Source organism: Hylaeus anthracinus, unplaced genomic scaffold, assembly GCF_026225885.1.
Source record: "Hylaeus anthracinus isolate JK02 unplaced genomic scaffold, UHH_iyHylAnth1.0_haploid 11985, whole genome shotgun sequence".
NCBI classification, from domain to species: domain Eukaryota; kingdom Metazoa; phylum Arthropoda; class Insecta; order Hymenoptera; family Colletidae; genus Hylaeus; species Hylaeus anthracinus.
In genome coordinates this window covers 7898499-7918108 of record NW_026534333.1, presented here as the reverse complement: position 1 = coordinate 7918108, position 19610 = coordinate 7898499, and the positions used below count along the sequence as shown (strand labels likewise).

Genomic DNA, 19610 nt, shown 5'->3' with positions numbered 1-19610 from the left:
CCCCGAGGAACGGGGACCCATTGTGTTCGAGTCTCAGGTGAATCACGAACCGTGTGTGTATTTTTAAACCCTTTAAAAAAAAACCCTTCGTGTCTTTTTTAGCCGTTTGAGACTCCGACTCGTTTACGGCGCCTCTTGCTCGGGGGAGGGGCGACGTGTTTCTTTGGCTTGGGTGTTGAAACGCGTGAAAGGTGAACCCTACTTTGCGCGATGGCCTGGGAAAGGACGTTTCGCGGACGAGACTCCATTTCTCGAGCTTCGTGTTTATTCAACCACCCTTCACACTATTTTTGTGTATTTTTATTTGCAGGGGTCTCTGTACCTCTTCTTGAGGAAAATTGCCACGTAGATTAGTACGTCTTAAATTAATAAAGTACATGTTTTGTCACCGTGTGATTCTATGTTGTCCAGCATATCCTGCCACCCGTCCTTAAAGGGTTAATAACGGTTTCGCCTATGTCAGTGATTTAAATTACACGTTGAGCCCTCGGCAAGGGTCATTTATAACGCGCAGGGTAATATTTAATTTAATGGCTGCAGGAAATTACTTGTTTCCTCGATGATAATAATATTTCGAATAAAGAATCGTTCGGATTACTTCTGGCAGACCGTGGAAGTACAAGGATAGGCCTATGCCTGGAATAGAAATTCGTTGAACCTCGCCTAATCATCTTTACTTCACAGTATATTCTATTTTTACAAACTTGAATTTACTTGAACTCATGTTTTATTTCAGGTGACGCCACTACATTACACTTGGCTCCAGTCTTTCATATCAATTGAACAGCTCATTACATCTATGTAATTCACAATCTCGAAATGTCGTGAAACTATATCATCGTGTACTTACACATATAAATTAATGGGAACAGACGTCGTTGAAAGAATAGATTCGACTTGGACCCGAGGGAACACGCGCAGTAAGGATCTAATAAATGCCCTTGAATAATAGACGTCGTGTGCGATCGTGGAGCCTATTAAAACGAATTGTTAGGAGAGTTCAAAGCTGTACGGCAAATAAAAAGGCCAGCTACCATGCTTTACTCATGTCCAGAGTTTATCTGGGCTTTGGGAGACACTAGTCGTTGTATCGCAATTAAAGTAACAAAGGAAGGATAATTCGGTAGTAAAAGAAAATATCAGAAAATCGGTCGCGTGAACCAGACAATTCATTTTTTAATGAATTTTTCGATCACATCTGTGCAAAGTGAAATTTCAAAACGAATACAACGCAAATTGTATTAATAAATAGGAGAACTCGATACTGGATGGATCAATCAAGGTTTAAAATTAATTTCAGCGAGACGATAATCGTTTCGATGAAATAAGCTGGCGCGTCGTTAAGTCTTTTAAAGATTTCATCTCCTTTCATACTTCTTTCGAGACTTGCGCGCAATTTTAGCAAGTGCCTTCGGATTAGTATGCGTACTTGTACACATGGCGATGAATTGTTTTTATCCGTGTCGAATATAACGCGTAGCATGGGAACGTTTACGTTCTGAAAACACGCTTTCGACGGGATCCATAAATTATGGTTCATTTTCGAGACCGTTAATAGCAACCAACAACACAGAGTTCCCGAGATAATGCGCAACCAGAAAGCGTTGACGCGTTCACTTTGGGTGCCTTGCGTGCTCGAGAACGATGCGATGGAGATTTTGGTGGTAAAAGGATGGATTTTGCAACAGAAATAAATGCCAAATTTTGCTAATAATTTGCATACTTTATTAATTTAAGATATACTTATCTACATGCTACTTTTCCTTGAGGGAAGGTAGAAAGACTTTAGAAAAAAAAAAATACATCAAAATAGCGAATGGCGCCAGCCATTCACAGTCTCAAAGTTCGTCATAAATTTGTCTTTCATACTTGAATGTTCTTTCTGCCGTCGCTGGCATATGTTTGAATAAATGGTACCAATCTCTTCCCTCGACGAAGAGCACCAAAGATACACGTTTAAAACGTTTCCTTTACCGAGAGGGCTTTACACGCTTCACACGAGAATTTTACGAATAAATCTTTCTAATGCTCGACGCTCACCCTACTTCTTCGCTTAAATTTATCGCTGAGCGTGGAACATCTGCTGCGGCTTGAAAGAAATCCATAAATCGTATAGTTTTGCACGTCGCGCGATAACAAGTTGAGCCAAGATAAGCCGAAACAACTCCAGGAACCTTTAGCATCGATTATTATGCTATAAATCAACCACCGCCGCTCTCGAGCTTCTTTTCTCTCGACCTTTTTGCTATGACGCTCAAAAACATCTATTGCGAGTGTTTTGTCTAATTCACGAAACAAATTATAATATTCTGTGCTAAATGGTGATTTTCATTCGATATCCTGAAATTAATGAATTGAAATATTCTCTTCTTAGGCTGCCCCATTCATACGTAATCTAGGCAGCTATCTTTCTTTGTGTAAGGTAAACTGAGGTTCTTTTCAACCTAGGTCCTGTGCAAATGCCTCTTGCGCCAATACGAAGAACCACTTGTTCAGTCGTCTATTTTTTAGATAAATTGCATGCACACGAAAGCCACGCGCATCGCGCGTTCGATAGCAAGGGAAGGTGCCCAAGATAAGCCAGGCGTAGGTGGCTTCTGTTTGGTCTCAATGTCGGCGATCGCGCCGCCCCCTCTCTACATCAATGTCCGCGGTACCGTAAATATTATTCCCACCGGGATGAGCTTTTCCTTCGATAACGTTGCCTCGCGGCCGTTGTCGAGTAATGCGCCCAACAGTCTGGAAAGTTTTGGCCGAAGGCCAAGAAGCCCGAGCCGAGAGAGGCGCTTTCAGTTTCTACGTCCAGCATCTTTCCTCGAGGTCGTAGCCGGCGCTGATCGAGCTTTCATCGCGTTTCCACGCAGACCAGCCTTTTCGTGGGCGCGCAGACATCTCTGGAATGTTCGAAACGCGACAGGCTTTAAAGTCGCGGCCTCAACTTTACGATCCGGGAACCCGTGACCCGAGGGCTTCTCCCTTTCGACGTTTTTCTCGAGTACACGTTTGTTTCTGCCTTTATGTTCCGTGTCAGAGACGGGCGAGTTCCTTGGCTACGTAACCGTAACGATTTAGAGGGGCCGAAGGAGAGGTGAACGATTTTTTACCGTCTGATAGATGAGAATTATAGTTTAAGAAATTGAAAGGGTGATTTTGCGAGAGATATCGAGTCGTCTCGAGTATCTGTTCTTCAGGGTACTTGGAAGGTTTTGGCTCGGAGTTGTGAGCTGTTTCGGGGCTCCTGGTCCCTCCCACTTCCGGTTCGGAAGCTACCAATCATGCTGTGTTGGAACTTTGTCAGCGTGAATATTTTATATGCAAAGATTTGTAATAAAGCGGCGATTATAGCAATTCTCCTTTTCAAATCCAAGTAACCTACACGAAAGTGATTCATACCTGATAAATATGCTTCCTCGTTCGTGTAACATGAAAAATTGGTCCAAGAATAAATGTCTGACGGAAACGAAAACGGTCGCGGGTGCCAAAAGTTCACGACTCTGTTTTCTTTCATTAAAAAATTCTACACGCCACGACCGAGATCATAACGTCCGTCTGCCAGTCGAATTAAGCTGTTTTCGTTCCAATTGAAATTTAATCGACTCGAACATCGATTTCCTTTCGCTTCGCCAATGATTCGTCTTTATATAAAGAAGACGAATTTTGTGTACGTATAAATGCATTTTTTTCACGACAAATAATAACATTTGATAATATAGAATGCTGACACACATAATTCGTTTGCATCACGTCTCATCTTTCTTAGTCACCCGAGCAGGTTTCGAGTTTTTCGTTGTGGAACTGTCACGACTGACCTATTTCTTACCTTTTATTACAACAATTTATGTATCGATGCATTCTATTTCTGTGATACTTGACGCAATTTAATGGAAGAAACGGAGACGTTGCTAGTGATATAAGTACCTCTATAAACTTGATTTTCAATCAAGAGTTATACGCAATGCGACTATACTTGGAAAAATTCTAAGAATCGTTTTATTTTTCATTTACCGTTTAGTGCTTATTTACTGCTTCGTATTTATCATTGCAATACAATTTCTCAATTCTTCTCAAACCCAGTTTCAATTACGTTTTATTGATTATTATACGAGTGACTTGAAACGTTAACAAATAAACTGTGGGTGCTAATAAAAATACATAATACATGTAGAAATGTAATTTTGCATGTATAAATGCACAAAATTTGTGTCACACTTTCCAATGACGAAGTAAATTTTAGTCCAAGCCTCATTCGTTTATTTATAATCCACAAAAGCATAGATATAAATATTCATTCTCTTTCTTACTGCTAAATCTATTACAATGTCCTCTGCGACCCAGATCGACTGGAACCAAATTACCACAAATGTAAAATTAACTCCTCGAATCTCTAAATCCATCGTCTCTTAGCGATCCACGATTTTTAACAACGTGCCAACAAAACACCGTGATATGCCTCCCCGGTTAATTACGTTCAACGCGAGATGCTAATTACTGGGGTCTCGAGCAAATTATTAATAGCTCGGCACTCGACGAAAATTAATCTCGTTACCAGTCCTCGGCAGAGTAATTAGACCTAATTGAACAATTAACACACGAGTATCGAGCGGTTTATATCGGAACACGATAAAATTCACACCAAACGAAAATTCGCCTCGCGTTGCGCGAGCCTCGCCTCGTCCTCATCGCGACGATACGCGTTGCTTCGCGAATCGTGGACGAATTTCGATGATTATGTTTCCTCGACACACTCTACGGAAGCGCAACAATCGTTATTGTTTACAAATTGTTGCCGACTCGAGAAAACAAAAAGCTTGCGTAATCGACCGCGTTGCTGAAACGCGCACTTTAGTGAGTATATAAGAAGAGAAACAACCTAATCCATTGAAACCGTGATACTTGTTGATTTAATCTACTATCGATTCCTTCTTTCTTTATTGATAATTGTTTAAAGGCATTATTTCAAATCCCACGATACGACAAGTAGAAATGATCGACAGTCGTGAAGCATAAACCGACAGGCAATTTTACAACTCCATTCCCGAAAACAATCTGAAACTTCGTTTCGACCAGGATATTTTAAGAGTATAGTGGTTTCGGAACGAGCGGTCAGCGCGGAACGTTCGCCGCTGCGCAGAATCATTCCAGTCGGGTTCTCAAGTACTGCATAAACAATGATCGACGAGCATCTACGTCGAAACACCACGGTCGGATTTTTTTTTTTCAAGCATGCCACAGAGATGCTTCTCGCGAAGGAGTCGTTCCCAAGCATTGTCTTGTTCGATTAGTCGAGGCGCAGACTGAAAGGCCACCTTCACTTGGTGAAGGAGCTCGACATTTCCGCGACCTTGAAGACTTTCAGCATAAATCGCCAACAAGCCGCGCGAAGGCGACGTCTCGACACCTCTGGTCCATTACCATTCTCTAAAGGGCATTCTAAAGTGCTCGTTATAAAGAAACAAAAATGTACGAAGAAGTAAAAAGGAAAATAGGAATGTTAACAAAAGTGTCGAACGTATAAGCCTGATACAATTATTACTCTTTGTGTATCTATGAAAATATGAATCTCCGTAGGCCCTTTCGATAATTTTAGTGGCACGGGTCATTAAAGTAACAGACTTTGTTGTGTGTATCCAGATATTACGAATGTCAATCTTTGTCATCGAAGTGGCCGTGCGACAGATGAACAGCCAGCTTACACCATCTGCGTCACAATCACTTCGATGACAGACATTCGTATTTATAGTATACAGGATGTATACTCTACCATGTGCGACCCACCTCGTATGTTAGAAGGTTATTTCTAAAAAGTAATTAGATTTGAAGCGATTATTATTGTTAATTGAAGAACTCTGGCCTCGAGTGACTGGTGAACCTTACGAAATTGAAATAATCGAACTTGTATACATGTACAAACAAGCATACCAAATTTCAAAAGTTCATGTCGATTACGTTGTCAGCAAGAAAATCACGAAAATTGCTTCTGAACTGGTAAAAATAAACGAGCCCTTTACTTCGACTTTCAGAAATTTGGTTAAACTTTCTTCAATGGCGGCGTTCGAGGGTCGATCCAAGAGGTGCTCAAAAGAAAGAAACGCATGTCTTCGACGTGGCAGTCGACCCATACAGAGATGTCGAAATCTCGAGAGTGGAAGACGATCGTCTCACGCGTCTAGGAAAGGTTAACGATCGGGTCAATTCGTCAACTAAATCAGTTAGTCGGAAGAACAGATGCGATCGTTTGAACAGACGGTCCCGTTTAACCGAATTATCCATGAACGATCGAGCCAGCCGAAGCTCTAGACTTTCTAGAAGCGAATCTGGATGATTCCCCGGGGAAGCGAGCTGCTCGATCCCTATCAAAGGGTCGTTTCGAGTTGGCTCGACTGAAAGGGAAACAGTTCAGGAAGGTAATTACCTGAACCCAAGATCGCGCTCAAGCGAGCTCGCTTGGCAAGATTAAAATCGTAATTCGAGCGACGACTTTGTTTTAATTAAGAGAGGGTAATGGGACTTTTACGGAGTTTCGTTGCGATAGGATTACTTTATACCTCATTGTATTTAAATCGACTGCACCCGGTGTCTCTACGGGCTTTTGCAGCGAGGCGACGGAAATGCAAATTTCGCGGAATTCGTGCGATTTAAAGGTAGTAGAGAAGATCTACGGAATTGTTTGGTTATTGGTGAACACACAAACTAAAACAATTTTAGTTCTTGATTAAAATACGACGTAGAAAACCGTTTACAACTGAAGAACATTCGATTTCAATTTTCAACTTAGAAATTCACGTAAACGTTCCTTTCCAATTTCTAGTCGACTTCTAGTTCCACTCCAAGCCCTAACTATTCCCCAACAAAAGTAAACACTTATAACGAGAACGGAAGCGTGGAAAAAAGTGGGTCGTAGCTACTATTTCCTACAATTTCCACAGATTTCTTGGAAACTTGAATCGGTAATCGGGTGAACGTACGTTGTAAATTACAACTTGTAATTAAAACGCCAACGGAGGAAAAGCGACGGAGCTACTCGTGTTCCCCTAGGCTTCGAAACTAGAATTCGGTTACCTTTCACGAGGCTGGTCGGCGCCGGCGATGTCGATGACTGGGCAAGGCTAGTACCGATTTTAAGAGGACAGGAGGAACGGTTGCTTTTTCGTGAATCTTTCACTTGCTCCTCGACTCTGACTTGTCACGTGACAACGGGGACCGTCGCACGGGTTGTGAAACAGTGTCAGTGGCCGACAGCCTAAGGCCACCAGACCGCTTTGTACCGAGCATCGTCTTGGAACCATTTAAGTATCGTTCACACGAAAGAAAAAAAAGAATAAGAAAAAGGTCTTTGATCTGATTAAGGGGTCACTCTTTTATTTTTATCAATTTCGAGGCGACTTTCAGGATTTTTTTTTCCAGTCGAAGTAATCGACGTAAACTTTTGAAATTTCGTGCGTGTGGTTGTGGGTAATTCGTTACGAGAGGATCTATGTAACACAAGACAGGCCTGGTAGATCGATCGATCGCGAGTAAATCAGGAGTCCGTTCGGTAGCCGCGGTCGCTGGCCCTGAGAAAGCCTCTCATCCTTCGTCGAGATCGAGTTCGACGTGGTTTGACACTGACCCACACACTGGTTAGCCCACTTACGTACCTTTACACCAGTATCGTAGCAGTGTTGCCAATAATTACGTGGGTTTTTTCCATAACGCATCGAATTTCTGCCTGGGATTCCCCGAATCCCCTCCCTCAAGAAAGACGAGATTCACAACGACAACCTGCTATTTAATCCAACCCTAATTACAATACTAGTCCAAACGAATGGTACAATAACGCCAACCTGACCATTTACTAGTACATTTATTGCATTTATCCATACAGGTATACACGTTCGACCATTATCCTTAACATAGAACCTGGCTTGTGTAACTTCTTCTATTTCAGTCCAATTAAATCCTAATCAGCTCTTCTCCCACATACCACACCTGTTGCCCTACTAATTACAACCATGTAAACACTCGGATCTTTAAATAACCTGAGAGAATAATAGACCTAGTCCAGATTCTGCAGAATGAAGAAATGCATCGATTGGATGCTCGAAAAGGTGACGTGAATCAGAAAAATACCTCTCTCGTTAATCGTTTTCCCAGATGGTCGTTGCGAGTGCACGCATGCCCCCATAATTGAAGATCGTCTAATCGGTTCGACTCCTATCGAATGTGGGATGATTTCGTGACACGGGTGACTTGGCTGGAACAGTGACCAAGTGATGCATGTAAACACAACGAATTACAATATCGGTGTTCGGTGGACTGTGACGTCTGCAAAGCCTATGCAGATTGTGCCCAGAAATAAAGGATTCCGCGTTTTATCGCTCGATTTCCGAAACGCGATCAAGCGAGTCGACGATCGATTTTGTGACGCTATTCGACGCATTAAACGCTCGACACCATGAAGAGCGACGCGTGTGTAGTAAAAGTTACTGGAACGATAAAGTTCTGCAATGTAAAAGTTTTTGAACTAGGAAAGTATGCTTTTAGGGCCTGTGTTTATTGACCCGTTTATTGCTTCCCTGTGGAATTGGTTAACCGTTTTTTTTTTTTCATGGAAAAAACCAGTGAGGATTCGGGACAAACCCATGGGTACACCTCCAATAAACTGGTTGTATAGAGCTGATTAGCGTCAATAAAATATCCTCCTAAAATTTGGTTACTCGAGGCTGTATTTGTGACTGCGTTAGAATGGAATTTTTATTTTGTTTATTAAAGAAATTGCGAGACTCGCTGTAGAGTCATTGGACTAATGATTGTAGTTCCTGACATTTCAATTGTGATTGGCATTGACATTTCCATTGTCAATGAGAATTGCGATCCTATAGAGGCTATAAATCCAAGGCACATCAATGGTGTACCCAGGATGCCTAGGGTAGAGTTAAATTTCTGCCATAAGTTCTAAGAATTTTTGGAATCGATACGCCTGACCGTGAATGGGCCAAACTTGGTATTGAGCCGAGGTCAAGTTGTATTTCACCGCGCAACCGACTTACGCGTCCAGGTAACCGCGATTTAAATACCTGGATCGATGGGTTTCACTTGTACCCGAATCGAGATCGAGTAATCGTATACGACCGGCAGGTAGCCGACGACTAAAAGAAAAGATCGCTTAAAATCCTTGAGAACTGGTCGTGTCGACGAAAGGATAGAATGCTGACAAAAGAACCACTGTCAACGAAGGTAACCTTAACACAATAATTACTAAAATGACTCCACTGGACAGGTAACGTAGTTTCGTATTGTTTTCTATATTCCCGTTAGCCATTGAGGCGCAAGCGGCAGGGTTCAACGAGGATCGTTGGAAAAACAGACATTGTAATCGTGGGAGTCCAGCAACTCTGTGCTCCTTCATGGAAATTATTGGAATAGAATGAAACCTAGTCAGAATACTAAATAAAAGTACATGTTATTGAAAAACAAAATCTTAGAGCCTTTTTTTAGAAAACCTTGTACCCAGCAGGTGGGCTCGTAGATTGACACAATTAAATAGCGAGAATTATGAGCATTGTTGTCGAGTCAAGGAATGAATTAGCTCGAGATTGTGAAACGAGTATTTCGTTTTGGATGGAAAAGAAACTGTGAAGTGGCGAATGTATGACGGTTGAAAGAGGAGTGCATTAAAAACTACTTTTGCGGAAGTAAATGTAACGCCCTACTTCTTAACACATGCGAAACTGACATTCGAGGTCTTCGATGTAACTTTTTCTTCTTCGTACAGTCCCTGCTAGAATTTGCGTTAGCCTTTCATCGATATTTGCTTACTCGTGACACTCCCCTTTCATAAGAGTAGCTTTCTGCTTAGAATTATTTTTCTGTCAATTACTTTCTGTTTACTAATTCAGAGTTTCAATATCACAATTCAAAACATTGTTACTTTCATCTTTATATCTATGTAGGTTAAATTAATTCCTTTATTGACCTCCTTCTGTTTTCTACGGATTTTCACAGTTCGACAACTGTTTTCCTTAATTTCATCCGGTTTTTGCATATTTTTTCGCCTGACCTCTTTTCACAAACTGCCAGAACAAGATCACATTGTTCGCCACCGTATTACGTGTCGCAAGGCCGAGAGCCAACCGGAAGGATCTCCTTTCTGCTGCTTCCAGGTGTGGTTCAAAACTGTTCCGGTGAGGTGGAAACGTTAGCATGCTCGCTGAATGCCTTATGAAGCAGACGAACGGACATCCTGCGATTACGTAACTTTGCCCACGGATGGTCACCGACGGACAACCTAATCTTCTTCTCCTCTCTTCGTGTTCGCCACTCCCTCTATTCCTTTTCTTCTCTCTTTCTCATTCCGCTTCGAAAAGTCCACCTTTCTCCGAGACAGGACGCCGAGATGGATCTCGAATGAGGTCAGAACGAGCACGCGTGCCAAGCTCGTTGCAAAAATCGACGCCCACGCATTCAACACGTCTGAAGATTTGCGAGACGATGGCAGACAGTCGTGGACCTTGAACGTGAAATTCTTTCGCGAAAAGGTAAGTCATGGTCGCGTCATCTGCACTTTTCTCTCTTGTTGTTTACTCGTATGCTACCAGACGTTCTGGTTCGTTTAGAAAAAAAAAAAAAAAATATACTTATGAGGAACATGGATCAACTGAATCTTCGATTTTGAGGAAATACAGCGCAGAAAATGACAAAACATGTACATTTTTGTCATTTCTGTAACCTTCATCGGGTTATCAGAAACGTGGAATCAACGTGTGACAATCTCAAAGGCAGGTAAATGAAACATGCTAGTGATCTTTCGAGAAAATTGTTGATAAAACATGCGACAGTTGCTCATTCTTGACACTTGATTCAATTTCCAGGCATGGCGTACCGTCGCATGAATTTTATTTTATTTTATTTTCTAATTCACTTTCAGCAATTTATGCTACACTTCGGTAAGATTACTCGCAGTCGATTGCGCAAATGCGTTTCACAAGGTTTGCATAAGCGCGGACGTTGCAACGAGTCGCGGATGGTATACCCGACTAATTCCGCCGAACAATTAAGGCACCCGCACTAATTTCTCCATCGTAGAAGTTGTTACGCGGTGCGGTAGTTCACTGGTAACGCAGGCAGGTATATCACCGGTGAACCCAGCACAAAGTTCACCTGTAGACAATTTCAGAGTCACGTAACCGAAAAGACTCGAGACTTCTGGTTTAACGGGGACGACGAATAATAAGAAAACGAACGGGTTTTTCGAGCAACCGTATTTCCTTTAAAAGAACATTATTCGACTTCTTCGCCCGATACGCGAAGGAGATGGACTGGAAGCCATCGAAACAGTTGGCGGAGGACAACCAAAAGAATTTTATTCTCTATCTATTCTTTATTTATCTTATTATTTGTTCTGTCTGTTTTTTATCGGTCTTTTGTAAGCTAATATCCGATATGTAAGTATTCTTGTACGTTTCCTAAACGATGCAAGAGGTACCGGAATGTTTCGCCATCTCCAGAATATTCCATGCTTCTAGAAGCACGACGTAATGCAACGCATACTCGTATATTTACAAATACGTTTTATCGCAAAGAGAAACTCTATCGAGTTACTAGCTTCCACGTGCTTTTAATAGACATATGTATTATTTGTACTTTTATTATCAGTAGACTGCGAATGTATCTCTTATCTTCTAAACGGTATAACATGTATTAGGTCGTTCTAACAGTTCATGCCAATTATACTTCTGCTACTTAAATTAATATGTGAAACGAACTCTTAAGTGTTATAAAAAAAGCCAATCTCCCTCATTTTACAATATTTTCTCACCTTTTTGACATAGTCATTATACCATCACTATAAAATTTCTGTAGATTTTTTTATGTAATATTGAGACAGTCTTCAGCACGAGCTTATGGGATAATGTAGTAATCGATAAAATCCTATTTGATTATACTTTTCCCTTCCCTAAAAAAGAATTCTCGAAAGTTTGGCCCTTTTTCGTAGTCCGAAGTGGACCTGCCTCCTCAAAGGCGCAGACGAAACGGTCCCCTGGGGCATCACACCTTCGCGATGTCATTGGAACTGTTAGAGCACGCGTTTACCGTAACATTAAACTGTCGCGACGCTTCCAGACCGGCCCCACGGTTTTTCTGTCCACGAGGAAACGTCGTCTGGCCCTGACGTTTCGTTCCAGGAGCGAGCGCGACCAGACAACCGGACTTCGCCGAGAAAAATGCGTACGGACGTGTGACGAAGGCGTTAAAGCGTGTTATTTCTAGCAAACGACGACCACCTCGCGCCACCTCGCGCCTCGCGCCTCGGCCAGGAAGGGCGACATGCGCCCGTAACGAAGTTCGCGAGTACGCAATGATTCGATTGACTTCACGCTCGAAACGCCGAGTCCATAAATTTCGCCGTCGTCTTTCCAGCAGGACGATGGGAATGCGAAACACGTGTCGTTAATTCGTCACGGGCCGAGTTACGCGGTGGAGGCCCCACGAGTTGCCCCACCGAGTCGTCGATGCAAAGGAAAATCGAGAAATCTAGTTCGACGGCGAATTCGTGAGCGTACTTCCAATAGACACGGGGAAACTTCGGTTGGAACGAAAGTAAGAAATTGCTGGTCGATATTATTTACTTCGAAGCGTTATTTTCGATAAAGCTATTTGAAAATATAAAAATCAACGGGTGTTTCGAGTAACGAACAGTCTTGGTATTTCTTTTGGCACTCGAAGAAAGAGACATTAACTCCTGTTTTATTTTGGCACGTTGCTCAAATCCCATTTACCATCCTTGACCTATAACTTTATCCACGTTTGACCTCGACTCGCGACCTCACTCTCGTGGCACTGCAATATGCCTCGATCATCCATCAACCATAACCGCATCGGATAACTGATAATTACAATTGCTATTCACTCGAGACGTCCTCGCAGCCTGGGTGAATCCTAATAGTCTACGAAATTGATGGTTGAAAGAAGCCAACAGAAAAACAAGGTTCCTCGAGCAATTTGAGTTCGACGCAAATGGAAATCCTGAGAGACCGATCGCGTACATCTTTCCATTATGAATAAAATGAACCTAAATCCCTTCAGCTGTGCCAGTCGAATAATTTCCCAGATTTTTGCGAGCTCGTTTCAAGCTAAACCCGCGTTTCGCCTAAATCTGCTTTCCCGGCTATCTCTCGCACGATCAAAATTGACGAACGGATATCTCCGCGCGTAAATACAGTTGGGTTCATCGCGCGCGCCGTTGAATGGTTAATACCTATTTTCGTTTCGACGATATATACGTTCGACGGTATTTTATTTGGACCTGCTGGACCGTGCCAAAATCCCTCGGTACAATCTGAGGCTAAAATCCCGCATCGGGGGCCACGATTGGTCGGCACTTGATTGAATTGGCGGTCAGTACAGGGCATTAGGTTCGGCATCCAAAGGATTGAATTTCTGTCACAATTATCGACCCCTTCCGTACCCCCGTTCTGTTCGTTTGTATATCGTACACCTACAGACCCATCGTTTCAATCCTGCATGGCCTAAGCGCAGCTGCGGCCTTTTCGTACCGAGAATAAATCTAAACTCGAATTTAAATTCAGCTATGGATCGTGGCTACGCGGATATACGTATTTCGAGGGGGATGGTATCCAGTATTGAATCGAATACTTCTTGGTTTGCTTGGAGAAGTCGGTGATAAACCAGGATATCGGTAATAACAATTCCAAGATTAGATTAAGAACTCGGTTTAGACTGTAAGCGAAGGGGTACCACGATTTTTACGCGTGTATTACTTTTTTGTAAACTTTAAAAATCGTCGTTCTACTACCGTATTAATGCTAAAGCTACCAACCTTTCATCTGTAGGTTTAGTGTTAAAAACATTAGGCAACATCCTTCGAGAACTACTCCGTTTTTAAAGTCTTCCAAAGCCTAGACAAGGCATCCTACTGATATCTCACGACTGAAAAATTTGTTTCGGTAGAATATTAACAAAAGATGTAGCAAAAAAATTCATCTTCACATGAACTACTTTATCTTCTTAGTTTCTTTGGTATGTTCGATCGGCTTCACCCAGCCGTGAACGATCGAGATAGTCGATATCACGAGGTCAGGGAACGATGAAAAGTGTGCCCCGAAGACAAGTTCGATCCTCGAGGTCAGAGATACCAGGTTAACGGAGGTCAGGATCTGCGTTCGAGTCGCGTCGAGGCCACGGAAAAGCGGATCGAGATCAAAGTAGATTGCGATCATTTGTCGCGAGCCTGGCGCACTCCGATCCGTTCTTTCTCGCCGAGGCTTATAGATCCGCTACTGCGGCCAGCAGCCGCGCAGGTGTAGGTCTTATGACAATATTATGAGCGTCGATGCAAGCCGCTTGTCAATCCTGTTTTCTAACCCCGCCGGTGAGTTTATACGTCGTTCTCTTCTTCCGATAGCGCGCTCGCAACAAGGACGAGCTTTTCAGTTCCCACGTGATGTTAACGACGCATTATCGATGAAAAGCAATGGAAAGTACGTTTCATGGCGCTCTCGACGTTTATTTTTAGCCGAACTAGTCGATGGTTTGCTAACTTCTTCGGGGAAAACATTTACTTAAGCTGCTTAGGGTACTTCCTCTATATTCTACTGCTTCTTTCACTTTGACATTGGTTTTACGATATTTTAGCTTGCCTCCTAGAATTTATCCTCGGATACGATTTAATTAACGCGTGTTTAATATTCGTTACTTTACTTGATTGGTAAAGATTGTTTTAAAATCGTTGAAGATATGAAAAAACGTTACAGAAATAGAAGAAACAGATGTAACGTATCTCATTTTTCGCCGTCTCTTTTTTCTTAATAAACTCTAATAAAAATTGACGCAAAAATTCATCGTATCCGTTGTCAAACCACTTGCTACACCGTGGTTAAGAATCGCTATGGTACGCGGACGCGGTCATGGCACTCGCTCCCGACAATGTGACGACGTGTTGCAACCTGCACGCGATGAACACACACGTTGCACCCTGTATGTAAACGTGTGCGAAGATGAATGCGTTTATGGTGCAACACTTTCTAAGGTAGTTCGATCGGAATATGGGATCGAACGTGGGATATCTCGATCAGGCACGACGATCACGCAAACCGGCAGATTCGTCTCACGTTTTGTGTGGTTTTAACGACGAAAGTGCACGCATGGATCGTATGTGCTCGTGCCCAATTGGGTCGGCCATGACACTCTTTTTTTCGAAGCTGTCCGTGCACTGTCAAAAGAAACTCATCAGAGATGCGAGGACATTTTCGATGAACCGACATTTCGGCGACGGTGAAAGGAACGACGATCGAAACGCGATTCTCCATATCGGTTGGCGTCCCTTGAGGGTTAATTAAGACGCTTTTTCCCGTTCGCGAAAAAAAGTTGAACTGTTCGACTTTTCTGCTAAACAGTGGCTTCGAAAAGTTTACGTACGCTGTACCGCAGGAGTCTAAACGAAAAATAAGGCACGGAGATTGGCAGTCAACGTGTTAAATAATACAACAAATAGACCGAGTTGAGTGAGTAGCCTGTGGTGACTCTACCTGCGTAATAATTTTAAAACAACGGTATGACGAGCGAGTGAAAACCAAACAATTCGACATTGAAACAGCTGTTGCAGCGTTTCGCGATAAACTCTGGCCTCGATATCGTCGTGCACGAAACAATTACTCCTTTTCCTGTATACTGCAACAAAGCTGATATTCCTGGGGGCAGAGGAGCTTTTCCATCAATGACCGCGTGCGCGATCGCGACTCAACACACTATTTCGACATCAATATCATCCCCCGGTCGGGATGGGCGCCATAGAACCGATTAACAAGCGCAAAATGGTGCACGTGTGTGTGTGTGTTTTTTTTTATTTCTTCCGCAAACCTGACTCCGAGAGGTCCCATCGAACCACCCACGAAACCCAATAATCCATCCCGGAAATATCGGTCTCCTTTGTTCCCCTACGGGCTGAAAGGACGAAGCGCAGCACGCACTGAACGACCAAACGGGATAGGAAGCAGAAGTATTTCCTCGTCGCGTTGGACATTAATCTGACATCCAACGTATCTGCTTGTGACTCTCGTCTAATGGTCAAAGACATTAAGTTCCTAACTTTTTACAGCATTATCTACCCCCACTCCCGACAGTTTATCGTCGTTCCATGGCTCCACTATCTTCCTCGAGGAAGACTCATCCCCAAAGCACACAGTACCAACGAGTACGCTCCCAGGGGTTCTCATACCTTATTTTCTGGCAGAGATTGAATTTTGAGATTAATTGCGAACACGTTTGGAAATTTTAATGATCGAAAATGAGCGCTTGTTGTGGCTATCTCGTATTATGGATTTGGATTATCGTTTGGTAGACACTGTAATCTTGATTACGAGAAGTATAGACTAAAACTTTCCGTTGTTGGCATTTTACAATCTCTAATGTTTGTAAGCATTGCGATTAAAACGATTTTTTGTTTGAATTTATGAAATCGGATAATCCAAAGTAACTTACCGATATAAATCTAAAGCAGTTAGTGAAAGGTATGGATTACCCTGTAACGGCATTTTAGAACAGTTAGTATATTTGAGCGTTTATGCGGGCCGAGGATCGAAGGCTCGGACGAAATTTCTTAATTAAGGATCGTGGCCCGCAGGGACAAGTCGAGTTTATTGTCCAAAGTAGTTCTTGAGTCGTAAACAGATTAATCACGGTGCAAATGGAAATAGCAATAGAGCTAAATAATTCTTCGTGAACATCTAAGTCATCTAAGAAGCTAAAAATTTGTCGCGTCGAATAAACGCCATGAATTCTTATTCGCTACTATTAGTGCGAAATTTTCCCTGCCTCTGGGTTGGCACGACTTCGTAGAAATTCGCGTGTTGGGAGATATGGGTTTTAGAAAGCTATACGATATTATAAAGTATCTGTATTTATGGAAAATATTCCTAAGAATTTTGTTGCGTTACAGCATCTTTGTTCCTTCTGTCTTCAGGAGAAGTTTCTTCTCGTCAGCACTATCGACAGATTGAACCAAAATAAATGTTACGAACTTTTTTCTCCCCAACCACCGAAAATTCACTTGTTAAATGTCTATTACCTCGAAGTACATTGATAGATACAACTATTTTTACTTGATTTTAATTCACCTAATGTTCGCAAATTTAAAATAAGCACGGTCGCTATGGTCGTTAGATTTCAAAAGCGGCCGATGGATTTCAAAATTTTTTATTTCGGGGTCTACTAAACGTTCTAATAAGTCTTCCTCGACTATCCAGTGTTTCCTACTTTCTATTCTCGGTTTCGCAGCCGATGTTCGACTTGCTAACCATGAAAACGTGCGCATAGAGATAAACGTTCCATTATCTTTCGGTTTGTTCCACGGACGTGGTGTATCTCGCGTGAATGGCCAATGAACGCGAACGCGAAATAATTACGCAAAATAATCGCGATATCAACAGCTGTCTGGAAATTTCAATACGCGCTGTCATTTGTTTACAAACATCCCGTACTCCAACACGAATCATCATCAATCGATCCAACGGTCACGTAACTGTTTCAATTGTCGACGGCTATCGATTTATCGTCCCGTAACAATAACCTCAATCCAATGTTCGATATTAGAATCGCGGAAGTAGCGTCGATAAAAGCTAGCAACCCCTTACTCGTGCATCGACCAAAATACAAACAACAAGCCGACAAGCTAGTCATCAAAGTATACGGAGAAGAATTTCTTTTTCATTTTTATCGCGTTATTTATTTTTACTTCGTTTCATCGTGCTAAACTAAATCTCAGGTTTCATTTTGCCATCTCTTGTTATAACATCCCTTCGAAACGGACACGAGAATAATTCTTAAGTAAATGTCATATACAACTTAGAAAATAATAAATACATCATATTATTCCGTTTACATTACAGTTGCGAGAGTATTTTGTTTTTACGGTAGATATTGGCTCGACCAAAGGCAAACCTAAACGACACATCAACTTCGAATTTCACCAGTGAATCAATTCAATCATAACCACAACAACAACACAATTTGATTCGAAGTCGTCTACGGAATCTATAAACCTTCCAATTGAATTTAAAGCAAGAAAAATATGTAACGATCCGGCTACTTCGAGCATGAAAATGATCCTTCATTCCGCAAGAATCTTGCCCTCGTAAGGCGCACGTTCTCGATCGGCCAGAGCCAACGAACGTGACAGCAGTAAAATCGACGGTTTCACGCGCGCCGGTCTCGCTCGTTTCGGAATAAATTAAGAGAGCAACAGACTTACCATTCGAATTCGTGTCGCACACCGGGGTCCCTCGATGTTATCTGATAAAACAACGTCTATTCAGCGTGCGTCCTCTCTCCGTACTTGTCCTAAGATGGATCGCCTCTCGCCGTAGTTGACAAATACTCGAGTTTCTGAACGATTCTCGACGGCACACACCGATCAGCTGTGCACGCGAAAGGCAGAAGAGAAAACAAAAACGGTAAACACTTCGGTCACGTGAAACTTCAAAATAGCAAGTAAGGAAAACCCGTGTACACTGTTCACAACACCACAACGGGCAGTTTTACTTCGCGAAGTAAAAGTCGAGAACTGTCCTCGGAAAACGCTCGCCCGTAGGAGGGCCTTTTGTCCCGGTTGTCACGTGTAGGCGGAAAAATCCTGCGACCTGTTCTCGTTGCCGTTTCCTCGGTCACACCGAACCCCGTCCCATTCGTCGTCTCATTTCACCCTCGACGGTTCGCCAGCCTCTCAGCGGGATGCTCGGTTTCGGTTCCGGAAACGTGCTTCGCACCTGTTCCATCGACTTCGATAGACGCGTCTCCGATGATTCTCTCGCGGCAGGACACTTTCACGAGCTCTTTTTTTTTCTCTCGGCATGCGCGCCACGTTCGAAGACCTCTTGCGTTCCCGCCCCCGTGTACACCGCGCCAGTCCTCGCCGATACTTTTTCTCTCGCGTCGATCCTGGGATCGATGGTATCGGAGTGATCGACGGACGCTTTTCGCCGAGCTTCCGGAGTCACCGTTTTACACGGTGTTCAGTTTTAATCACGCTATCCTTTCTCAGGCTTTGGAGCCTGATTTTCTTCTAGGAATCGATTGTTGCTCGCGGAAGCGTCTTTGGGTTTTTTCAATGGATTTCCCTGTCAATGTTTACGAACAGCAGTGGAACGATGCGCAACGGACCCCGATAGTTTATCGTCCGGCACAATCGATTTCACCGAGATCATGATCCGCGCTCGAAACCAGTTTTCGATTGAGGAACGGATGCAGCACTCTCTCGAAAAATGCGGCGTTCGCGGCTGCGCACAAGCCGCCTTGTGTTCGATGCAGGCGTCGAGTGGCGACTGTCGTTTCTTCCGACAGTCGGCTGCTCTCTGGCCTGTCTCTTCCCCCTCTTCGTCGGCATCGAGAGCCCCGACTACACCACGGATTTATGCTATTACCGCACCGTTGCCACCCCCTATGCTCCACTGCGCCTCCGCCTATGGCTAGTGGGCTTCCCGGTGGCCTCTTCTTTTCAATCGTGCCAGGCATTCTCCCTTTTGCCCTTAAGGGGCTATTCTGCTCCGAAACACTCGCAAAACCTATTTCTCTTTGCATTTCCTTAGTGTGGACTTTTAACAATTTTTTTTAAGGGT

At 43.0% G+C, this 19610-nt stretch overlaps 1 protein-coding gene across 1 annotated transcript in view; it reads right to left on the bottom strand.

Moving 5' to 3' along the window:
• LOC128887277 (uncharacterized) overlaps positions 1-19317 on the bottom strand; it is a 44370-nt gene extending 25053 nt beyond the window's left edge. Inside the window, exon 1 of the mRNA XM_054142993.1 lies at positions 18248-19317. The gene's annotated coding sequence lies outside the window, so the exon portion shown is untranslated. The remainder of the gene's footprint in view (positions 1-18247) is intronic.
• Between the last annotated feature and the right edge of the window lie 293 nt (positions 19318-19610).